Below are 12,004 nucleotides of genomic sequence, written 5' to 3'. Positions count from 1 at the left end.
TGTACTCAGGAACATCTAGCACTGGATGAATAGCTCCCGTTTAAATTCAGATCCCTTTTGAAGGGACCTAGTCATAATGATCTAAATTCTGATACGTTGGGTGGTATGTCGTGTGGTGAGTCAACACTCAGTTTCGTTTACTTACTGGGACTATTCGAGGAGCAAGATACTAAACGTGAACAAGGGAGGCGGAATCTTACATTTTGGCCACATCCTGTCCTTGAGTTCCCTGTGGAACTCTTCAGTGAGCGCCGTGCAGAGGTACACACACAGGTGTGGCAAGATACACTGTAATGAGAGTGTTACATTAAGAGGCAGGATTTTTCAAAAGCACGTCACATCAAAGGTTGGAGTGCAGGGCCAGTGTTAAAGAAAGAGCCACAATGAACTGTCAGAACCTGATAGATAGGGGTGGGGGGCAGGGCTGAATGTCTCAGGTCTGCTTTTCATCCCCCTGACACTAAATGATCTGTGAGCTAGCATTGCCCAGGAAGACACTAGGCTAATGACAGTGTCTGTGAGAGAAGGAGAAAGCAGAGCAACGTATGCTTCTGCCACCCAGCTATCTGCAAGCAGGGATATCCCATCCTTTGAAAATGCTCTGTGGGTGGAGGAAGGGAGAGGACTGTAAGGTTTTTGGTTGCCAGGGAGAAAGTCCCCAGAAAGATCTCTGCAGTTCTAACGAGTGTGTGATTGTACATATGGCATCACGTGAAGCTATTGGTCCCAGATGCGTATGCAGTTTTAGGAATCACATCTCATTAAGTGCTTTGCTTTAGGGATTATACCAAAACACAACGGCATCGTGTTTTCATAGAGTTACTTCCACCATGAAGAAACGTAGCTGTTTGGCACAGAAACTGACATCTCAGCCAGCGTGCAGTGTAAAAGGACATGCTGTTTGCAGCTAGAGTTTGAGATGGCTGGCTTAGCTGGATCATTTGTGTAGAGGCCACATCTTGGCTGTTCCTTCGTGCCACCCGGGCTGTAATTTCCACCTGACTATAATTATAGAGATGCTTCCAAAACTGCAAAGGCTTCACAGATTGTTAAGGGCTCCCTTTATAAATAGTATGGCTCACTGGGTGTAACAGTATTTCTCTTGCATCACGTGGGGAGATCCCCAGCATTTTGCCTTAGTGAAAAGATTGGGCATCCTCAAAGATTTTTGTACAGAAGAGGGGAAGGAGATTTTTGCAGATGATTGTGGGTGAGCGGTGCCTCTCAACATCCTCCCCTACCCACAATCCAAGCCGTGGTTTTTTGCTGTATCCCAAATCTCACATTGTAACTGCACCTGCACCACTGTTTGTGAGTTAAGTGTGCAGAATTTCAGGATCTCAAAACTAGCGGTGCAGCAAGCTGTGTATCCTGGCTGAATTTGGACAGACTTTAGTACATTTTAGTGCACTGTTCATGCAATCCATGTGCGGTTCAGTGGCTCTTGAGTTTTCTGTGTGAATGAGGCTAATGAATGAGGGAATGAACCCAGGCTAAACTCACCCTTGTACAGTGCATTAACCTAGAAAGCCCTTCTGTGGCATAGGCCTTTAAAGAGACATTGACACTTGGTCACCTTCATATATATTCAGAATCTCTCTTGCCTAATTGCAAATTAGCCTGATGTGCCTTTGCTGAAAAGCCCAACCTCTTCAGCCACTTGCTACTCGACTCATGCCACATTAATAAGAGCTTTCAGGTGCTCTGATCAAACACCAAGTGAAGAGAAATGGAGAAACAGATGGGGTTCACTCCCCTCTCTACACCCTCCAATTCCTTCCTGTTTGGGAATATATTCTGTCTACATTATGCTTTTAGCTCTTTGACTGATTGATTACTGTGCAGATTGCCTGGTGTGTTTAATGGTTTTTCTCTCTCGCAGTTCTTCCTGCTGTTTCAATGACAGATGTCTTTATTTAAAAATCCAACATATTACGCAGCAAGAATTAATCCCTGGGATTTATATTGCGTGGGTTTGTTTGCTTGGAAGCACTAGCCTGCTTAAATTTTAGACATGCTGGTAACTTGTCTGAAACATTCTCCTCTTCTTGGGCATGCTGGGCTTCTGATTTTACTGCAGCTTCAGAGCAAGGACGAGTGTTTCGTTGCTAAGCAAGTCGCTTCCCTTTATCTGCCTGCAAGCAGACCACAGACTTGCAGAGGAGTGCCTAGTAGCTGTGTACCTACCAAAGCTCATCTTGGTGCTATCTGATTAATTTGCTGGTTCACTTTCTTCCCACGCTGCTGAATGCCTTCGACATCTCTGGACTTCAGTGGGAGTTCAGACGTTTGCTACAGGTGACTGTTTAGTTGTGGTTTAACACGTGTGAATTAACACATCTGAAAATTCCAGACAGGACACAAACATTTGCTAGTTGTGTTTAACGCTAGGCTGGGAGTGGAGATTTGTGTCCTGAAACAGATGTGTATATTGTTCTATACTAGAATGTATAATCATGTTAGCCAACATGTATTCATTAAAACACAACTAAACTATTCCAGTGTAGCCATCACCTACACTTTGAGAATTGGGCCTGATCCTGGGAGGTGCACAGAGATCCTGCAACTCCCATTGAAATCAATGCTCAGAACCTTTTCAGAACAGGCCATGAGTGCTGGCAAGGATGTTTTGCCCTAAAAAAATCATCCAAACTGTTTCATTGCCAGTAATTATGTGGCCATAAAGTGCAAATGTCTGGTTTGCAAAAGAGATTATTAGCCTCTAGGTTTAAAGCTGAGTATCATCTCACTACAAGCGCCAAAAGGAATTTATGGCTGTTCAGAAAAATGTATATACTTATAAAGAGTGCTAAAGATTCAGATGAGTCGATCACTTTCACTCTGGAAGCTATTACCCAAGTATGTTATATACAACCCTCCTCAGTTCTGCTTTGCAGGGATGAGAGCAAGACTGGATCAGAGACAGCAGACTCAGTGTCACAGATGCAGAATGTTATTACGCCAGGCAGGAGACTTCGGATTCTCTCTTCCCTAGGCTGGCAAAGATTGAACATTTGGGAGATTGCACATGTGGAGGCATGAGTCAAGATTTCCATTCATGTCCATGGACCTTTGGAGTGCAGAGGTAGAGAGACAGTAGCCTTCCCTTCTGACAGAGCCAGGGAACTCTTGGAAATCAATGGTCAAGTAGGGTTTACACATGGGAGAAAACAGTGATTACTTTGTAGCATTTTTCATCCGAATCCTCCCACCTAATCAGACAGTGGTGATGTGTGTGTGTGTATTTCAGGCCCCACACAGAATATCTGTATATAATACTGTGCAACAATCGATCAGCCTAAGGACTCTACCAGTCATTCAGGGAGGATGGGTTGCAGTGTGTGGATGGCAGATATCTGTCTAGGTTTTTTTAGCCTGCAGTCACCACTGAAGCGTCTATGTGATTGGGATCATAGGGTGGAGAACTGTAACCTCAGTGGGGGTGATGAGGAAGCAGGATGGGTACTGGCAGGGAGTCAACATAATCAACACACACACTTTGGGCCAAACACTACACTGATTTACAGTCTTGGGGAGTCAGAACAGAATTTGGGATGGTGTCCTAAATGGGACAAAAAGATCTGTAACTTATGTTGGTTATATGGCATTTGTAGAAAGGTTTGATTGACTGGACTTATGAGATATCATATATTAGTAACGCAACCGCAGTTCCTTTCTTTCCTCTGGGTGTCAGAGGTATTTGTAGGCAGGAGATGGCCCACAATACAGTGAAATGTGCAATTTGAAACCCATGATGTGTTACAATCCTATGTTATGTAAGAATTGCATAGCGCTGTTAGTAGGATGTATTTTGAAAATATTTGTATTTAGTAAAATAGCCAAAAGCCAGTTTTGTTTTGTTTTTAAATTAGGCACGTAGGACTCATGGCTCAGCTGCTCCCACCTTATGTTCAACACACCTGCCTGTTGGGGAGGCAAAGGTGGCTCCAAACTACTCTCCTGGCTCCCTTTATCCTGGTGCTCAACTTGCCTGGGTCACAACCTAGGGTGGTCATAACATTGTTGTGGCTTATGATAGTGTAACAATCCACTGGCTATTGCTCCTGCATTTCAGGATCATTGTAGCACAGTGCATTTGTGCCAAAACCCCTCTAGGGAGTGCCCCCTACATGGAACTGGGGTAAAGTAGGCAGTATAAGATTGAAGTCTCTCAGGTTCTCTTATTAGGGCAGTGTTAAATTCTGATGCACTGCTGGAGCAGCACAAGAAAAGAGTGAACATAGGCTGAGGTTTTGATAGTTACCAAGATTGCAACACCCATCAGAAATTGCACATACAAGTGACTAATTAGGTTTATTTGTGCACACTGTTCTGCACATACATGTCTAAATTGCACTGCAAGTGCAAATTAGCCACACATTTTGTATGAGCAGTTGCATATTTTAAAACAAACAACTTCCCCCTTAATTCTTTCAAAACCAAACTGCATTTAACTTTCCCATGCAATTTTTCGAGTCCCTTTAATAATTTCGTTACATATTGACGATTATTCGGGTACCACTTTTAAGCTGTTTGCATAACTTACTCTGTTTGGACAAGCAAGTAGAGTAGCAGTGGCCACATGTAAAATCTGCTCTCTCCAAATACCCTGGCTTACATGATTCATGTTTCTGCCAGGATCAACACGCATCATGCAGCCACCGTATGCGGTGTGCTTTAAAAAGATAGCCCCGTAAAGGTAATCTGCAGTCATAATTGTTACATGACTCAGGTTATATGTCAGAACATACAGTGACATTTGCCCTCTTCCTTCTGCTCTTTAGCCTATTGTTGTCACAGAACAGCAGTAGTTGCTCTTCTAGCTTTTTCCAATAACAAGACGTCAACCACCCACCGCTTTATACACACTCCTAAATTACCTAGGGAAAAACAAGCTCAAGTTTTTGGGGCCCACCTGCTAATTTTGGACGTAGGAAGGCTTCTGCTAACAGGCAAGCAACTCCCACCAAAGATTTCCTACCACCCATAATTGCACATTGAAAACAGTACTGCAGCGCCTGTCGCAGTGAAATACATGGATGATTCAAAGGCCTGGCGTGCACCCTCTTTACAGCTACTATTGGGAAGGATGCAAATAAACTCCTTGTTGAATTGCGCTTGATGTTTTGATAATAGAGATGATGCATATTTAAGATCCAGGCATTTCCTCCCGATGTTCAGCATTGGCACATGCCTCACTTGAGCAGTAGCCCTCAGATGCTTTCTGTAGAGCTGATATATTGCACTCACGCTTCACTTTTCTGTGCATTCCAGCACACTGGGTTTCCCCTCGCTGGGCACAGAGTAAGAATTTTACACAAGGGGGGAACGGACCCACCCAAATTAGACCCCCCCCACCTTAATGCCACCTGGAAAGCCACGTTACACCACTTATCACAACACAAAAAAATATACATTGTGATTGTTATTTGCTATAGGTCGCTCATGCGAGGTCAAAGTCATCTCTCATTGTCAACCCAGAGCAAGCATAATGAAAGCAGTGGAGTTCACTCGCAGTTGACGTTGGTGTAAACAGGTGCAGAATTTGGCTCCATGGTCTTTATGGAAGCATTAATATTGGGCTAACTTTAAAAATCTTCAGAAAACCCTTGCAAGAGCAATTAGTTTTGTTAAATATTTCCTTACTCAAAGGCTTATTTCCTGTTTGCCTCAGGCAGGTGAGAAAGCCCTAGCCCCTGGTGAAACAGCTAACATGGCTGTTGTGATGCCCAGTGTGTTCCCTGAAAAGGGTGTTCCAACTCTGCTAGCTTCCCTTAAACTCCAGCTCCTACCTCCAGCTGACATATGCATGCGCGCACACGCAAACAAGGCTGTGTAAGTGTCTTTCTTTCAGAGTCCCACTACGTGGGCATATTTGTAAGGAACAGCAAAAAAAAAAAAAAAGGACTCAAAATAGTATTTTCCACAATTCAGTACAAGTCTGATGTAAATCCATTTCTAGGAAAGATCTTGCTATATCACGCAGATTTCTCAGCTGAAATGTTGCAAAAACACACAGAGTACAGGTGAGAAATCTAATGAAATGGAACAGTGGATGTTTTTACACAGAGCTTTGCAAAACCAAAAACGTTGGGGGCTCTGCTAGGCTCCAGGTTCAGGCTCTGCCTGTCTCCAACTCTAGCAGCAGCTTCCTAGGGCTCTGTTTACCCCAGTGACTTAGGAAGAGGAGGCCAGCTTCTCAGCTGGTATAAGTCACTGTAGCATCATTGGTTTCAGCCGAGCTCTGCCTGTCTATGCCTGATGAGAATCTGGCGCACACTGTGGCTTGTAATACAGCTGCATGCAGCTGTTGCGCCACAGATAATGTCATAATCAGATGTCCAATGAGCCTACCCAGGATATATCCTGCAGATGGATGGTGCAGATCCTGCAAAGAATTCGATTTAGGGAGCAGAAGGGAAAGTGTGCAAGGCAATTTCCTCACCAGCGAGAGACACTCTGGCTCCACTTTCTCCTATTACTCCCATCTGATAGGAGATTCTAGGATTAACGTAACCAGCAAATCCCTAGAGTGCTGTGGATGTTTATCACTCAGACTAATCTGTAGCAGCACGATGTCATTAACTTTGGTACAGAACTAGTCATAAAGTTAATTCCCTGAAACATGAGAGAGACAAGGTCTGTGTGTGAAGTAAGCATTGTGACCTATTGATTGATACACTTGTACGTGCATGTGTGTATTGTTGAGCTCACTAACATGTGACCTGGCACTAACTGAGACAGGCAACTAGTGATTTCCCTTGCAAGCTGGATCCAGTGTTTGTCCTTGTGTGTCTGTCCTGCCCATTAACTTCGCTGGGACTCAAACTGGGAATCTCGTGGTAAAAGGCAGTAACAGCTCTACCTGGTGAGCTGGTGAAGAATCTCTCACTTACTGAGCTATGATAATTGTCTCTGCAGGCAGCCTGGTCCTGCGTGACTCATGTCTTCACACATGCACCAAGAGAAACAGAACAGACAAGAGAGAATCAATGTTTCCCTCTCACTGTCAGCAAAGGGCTTCTAGGAACCTCACAGGATTCACATGTGCACATTAAGGGGAAAACACAACCCAGAGCCACCTCCAAATTCTCAGAACTTAGCACAAGAATTGTATGATGATGGACTGATTGTTTTGGTTCACGAGCTGCTCAAAAATTTTAAAAAAAAATTTTTTTTCAGTGAAACAAACAGTGAAAACAAATTTGCTTGGAGCCAAACTAAACATTTTGATTCTTTTGAATTTTAAATTACAAAACGTTTAAATAAAATTGAAGTTTCAAGACAAAGTCATTTTGAATTTAAAAAAAAAAATCAGAACATTTCACTTTGAAAATGTGAAATTTTTTTCCCCCTTTTTGAGTTTTTAAGAGGCCCTCTTCCCCGACCAAAACAATTTGGTGAAATCAACACAAATTCATGAAATGTTTCAGTCAACCCAAATCTGCATTTTTCAGTGAAAAGAACTTCATCTAAAAATTCAGCACCTGAATTATACTCACGCAGTTCTAGTGTGCATCGGCCCACACAGAGTGGGTCATTGTGCAGACCAATTTGTAATTAATTACCGGTTTGGGACTAACCCTGTTGCCCTTACTCACCTGAATAGCCCCACTAACTTCAGTGGAAATCTGTATGAGAATAAGCAAAGAATTTGGCCACTGGTTGGTACAAATATTTACCGATGCAATTAACTCTTTGCTAGTGCAACATTTTCATAACATTGAACCAATGTGGCCCTCAGTATTAAAGCTGGATTTTGGTAAATATCAGGAGAACATCTGGGTTTTGATGGTTCACATAAAACTGGCATGGAGCAACGTGAGTTTTGTAATCTCTTCAAAAATAGTTTTCTCATAATGTGGGGTGAATGAGGAACATGACATGCTTGGATTTTGGATCAGATTATTTGATTTTTATCAAACTTGAATGAATTACCCACACATGCCCAGGCAGATTTGCTATTGGGTTCAAGTGTGATTTACAGGGAAATACCATCAGAGCACTGCAAATTCTACTTAGTGTTTCATATGCTAGCTGCATTCTGCTAAAAGCAAGTACCATGGGCTGAACTCTGCCTCACTCATACTTGTGACTCCCATGGCTGTAAATCCGGGGGATTAACTCCTCTGGGTTAGCTCCTCAGCTGGTGCAAATCACCATAACCACTTCAATAAGATTACACTATTTTACACCAGCTGAGGATAAGGCTCAAAAAATGTTACTTCCCTGCAAGTTTCTGATAGTTTCCAGGAAAAGCTGGAGTTAAACTGAACTCAAGGTAACTTTACATCAGAAATGGCTTGCTCTGTACAGTACATGGAGTAAAGAGAGGAGGCAGTCCCTGCTTCAGTAAATAATTCCAAATACTGACACTAAGATTTCAGTGCATTTACAGCATATGATTGGCCCAGATTGGATACTCATTCTGGTGGCCAGAAATAAGCAGGTGTCTAAGATTAGCTAATCAATGTGAAAATTGCATTAACAAGGACAGCAGTTCCCAAAACAAACCAAACTATAATGGTCTTCCATCCTTTACAAATCAGTTGAGCTCTTAAAAGATGGCGTTTCACCCTTTCAATGAGAGTTTGTGGTGCAACTACAGTTAATCTGGCTAAACCCACTAGCTGCTCTGTTTCAGCCTCTTTCTAGGCTTTGACTTGCTTTGCATGCACCTTGTCCTCCAAATTTACCAAGCCAGGGCTCCCCAGCTGCTGCTTGAACTCTGCTTTTAGCCTGTCAACTGCTGGAGATTTTAAAAGCAAATGGAGGGTTTTAGTGTTTCCTGTAATGAGTCCTATTATTGGACAGCACACCTGCTCCCTCCACAAGCGGGGAGGAAAAAACCCAAACAAATCCCAAACAGTCATGTCTCATGGCCAAATTACACTTGTCTGCCTTGCACAGAGAGGAGGTACTAAGGCAGTAACGCTGCTGTCTTTGGTATTGAGCTGCTCTGTTTTTTCCAGGAGGCTCATTGAGCTCAGGGAAAACAGGGATTTATTTATTTTTTAAAGACTGGGGGGGGGAGGGGAATCCAAAGGGTAATATTACATTCGCAGCATGGAATGCGAAGTGGGGAAAGGATAGCTCCTTGCTTCCTAAGCCTCAAGTGGAATTCTCCCAGGCAGAAATGTTAACAAGTTTAAAACACCGACTGCTAAAATACACCATCGCAAAAGAAACACACTCTGCTGACCAAGCCACATCGCTGAGCGAGGAGAAGCCGGCAGTTCAGAAGCACAGATATCCCTTGTTTACTCTTGTTCCCCTGAGGTAACCAAGGCAGAGAGCTTCAGATGGGCGGAAGCCTGGCACGGGGAGGCTGCAGTGATGAAAGATGGCTGTAACCCCTCCATAGGAGAAATGGTGGGCTGCTGGGTGGGTCGGGGCATGGCCAGGGTGGCTGATTTGGTGAGGGCCCTATGGAGCACCCAGGGGAAACTGCAGTGGCCTTCCTTTGGCGAAACTCCTGCGGGTTTCCCTGGGACAGAGCAGGCTGGGCTTGCACAGCTGAGGTGAATGTAGCCCTCAGCACTGAGGGAACAACTGTGGTTTCTTGGCACTGGGAATCGCTAAGTGCAGTGCAGGAGGCCCAGGACATATGCTGAGTCAGGAAGTTCTCAGCTCATCCCCAACTTTGTGACTCAAAACAGAAAAGCCCCCTCCTTCCAGAGGCCTCTTGAAACACAGCAGAACAGTGAAAAGGGCCCAAGCCCCAGTACTCACAGATGCAGACTGCAAGAAGCCTCAGGAAGCAGTTGAGCCAGGAAACCCTTTCTTTCTCTTCAATCTCCCCATCTTTCTGAAGAGGGTTTCTATAGTTAGACACAAGGAGACTCTGTTCTCCCTGACTGAGTTACACAAGCTGCTTTTCCTCCTTTCCAATCAGAGCAAAGGGAGGGAAGCAGCTGGACCCGTTAACCTTGGCTGGCTGGCTGGCTGCCCTTCTCCTATATGCATGTGAGTATGGCTGTAGCAAGAGGCCTTTACATCCCATTATATGTTCAGAAACCATGGAGGCGCTCACATACTGCAGAGATGGAGGCCAAATAAAGATAGATATCCCACCTGAGCAGTACATATTACAGCTGCAAATAAAATGTAATTATACCAGGGTACTCACATATCAATAGTGTTAACATCTCTCTCACACCGTTATCCTAAATGTCTTGATGTTTGATATTTTTCTTAAAGCCCCAGCTTCCGGAATCATGTTATTTCATGAGACTTTCACCTTTTGTTTTAAGGACAAGTGAGTTTCTAGCACTCATGGGTACGGAGAAAAGCATGAAACTTTGGTCCAAGTGCACCCTAAAGGCTCAAAAACAAAAAGGAAAATAAAAAAATTTATTTTAAAAAGTCTCATATTTTTAAAGCAAATGTCATTATTTTTTTTTGCAGGGGCTGGCTCTTGATCACTGAATATTTGAGGTTGTTAATACTGTATAAAGGGCTTGTTAGATGCCTGCCTGATTGTGTCCATGTATATTTACCATGTGCTGTTTCTGTAATTACATGTGCAGATATGGGGTGTGTGTATACAGTCATGAAAATCTGGTCCTGCATCATGTGTTAGTGAATTTAGGCACTAGAATTTTGAAGAAAATTGGTTTCAATTATCTGATTTCCAATGGAGCCTGGACTCTGGTCACCAACACATTTTTTTTTCTCAGAGAGATTTACAGGTGCAAAAAGGGAGGGTGGATTTAAAAAAAACCAGGGGGTTTCCATAACACACAAATATACAAAACATCAATATTCATAAGCATTCTGAATGCTGTTTTAATTGCTCTGATATTCTTGGTTTGGATTTTAATCCTCTGGTTTAAAAATCCTTCCAAATCTAATGTACAGTTCCTAGGAGAATTCTATAAACATCACATGGAAGAGCTGTAATTAAAATGGTTGGATAGGGAGGCATGTGAACAGCCGATCTGGTGGCCTTTTGATTTACAGATAAGCTCACAGAGTCAGTCACTCTTCCCTGATTTGGATTGTGAAGCACATGTTAATCTCTCTGAAACAAAACATCCTCAGGGCTGAGAGATACAGTGATGGGGGGTGGGAAGGAGTGACAATATGAATTAATTCCCATTCTCAATTAGTGCATTGCTGCATAAGGCCATTCACTTCCATAGAATTAGGCAGTGGAACTCAAGCTAAGAACCTGCTCCATTAAGTCTAAAAAGAAATCTAGAGACCCACAGCAGTCCTTGAGGAGACAGGCAAGTGGTAGAGGGAAGCATGGATGGAGTTGGGGACAGGGGTTGTTACTCAAGCTCAGGGGGCCAAATTTTGCTACTATTCACATTGGTGTCAATCAGGAGTAGCTATACTGAGCTCAGTGGAGTTACTCGACATTTACACCCATGACACTGAGAGTAAATTAGGCCCTGTCATTGGTTTTAGGGGAATTAATAAACAAAGACAGGAGGAGCATTCATGAAGGCTGCCCGGCAAAGCTAAGGAACTGATTTCTATAGTGCATTTGGTCAGGTGACAAATGTGGGGTGTGTGTGTGTGTGTGTGTGTGAATCTAGCATCAGAGACTTTAATCCCTCATTTTAGGGTTAATGGTGACCCCCTACTTCATCCCCTTTGTATTTGATACAGTGTAATGTTATAAGAGCATTTTATAATGCTTATCTTTATTCACAGTGATACTAGAATCACACTCACGGTAGCTGGGATTCCCAGTGTTATCCCTTTGCCGTCACTCGCTTTGTCGGCGGAACCTCCAGAATCCCACTGTGCAACATCTATTTCAGAGAGGAGGCGAGAACCCTTAATATTGCCAGAAATCAGTATAAACCCTTTTATAGCTCTGTTGGCTGGATTATTATTAGAAAGCTAGCAAATGTAGTAACTATAAATGCTTGCATGTGGGTGTTCAATTACCTAAGACTCTCTGCAGATATTAGCAGTATCTCTTGGGGAAGTCTCATTTGGTATGCAGGATAAAATCGCTATGGCACTGATCAGATGATTTGCAGACTCA

At 43.3% G+C, this 12,004-nt stretch overlaps 1 protein-coding gene across 8 annotated transcripts in view; it reads left to right on the top strand.

Annotated features, from left to right (window-relative positions):
* PHACTR3 (phosphatase and actin regulator 3) overlaps window positions 1-12,004 on the top strand; it is a 156,878-nt gene that overhangs the window by 130,836 nt on the left and 14,038 nt on the right. The window lies entirely within an intron of this gene.

This window comes from Emydura macquarii, unplaced genomic scaffold, assembly GCF_026122565.2.
Source record: "Emydura macquarii macquarii isolate MOO-44397 ecotype Brisbane River unplaced genomic scaffold, CSIRO-AGI_Emac_v2 contig_1483, whole genome shotgun sequence".
Classification (NCBI taxonomy): domain Eukaryota; kingdom Metazoa; phylum Chordata; order Testudines; family Chelidae; genus Emydura; species Emydura macquarii.
This window is presented reverse-complemented; position numbering and strand designations above follow the sequence as displayed.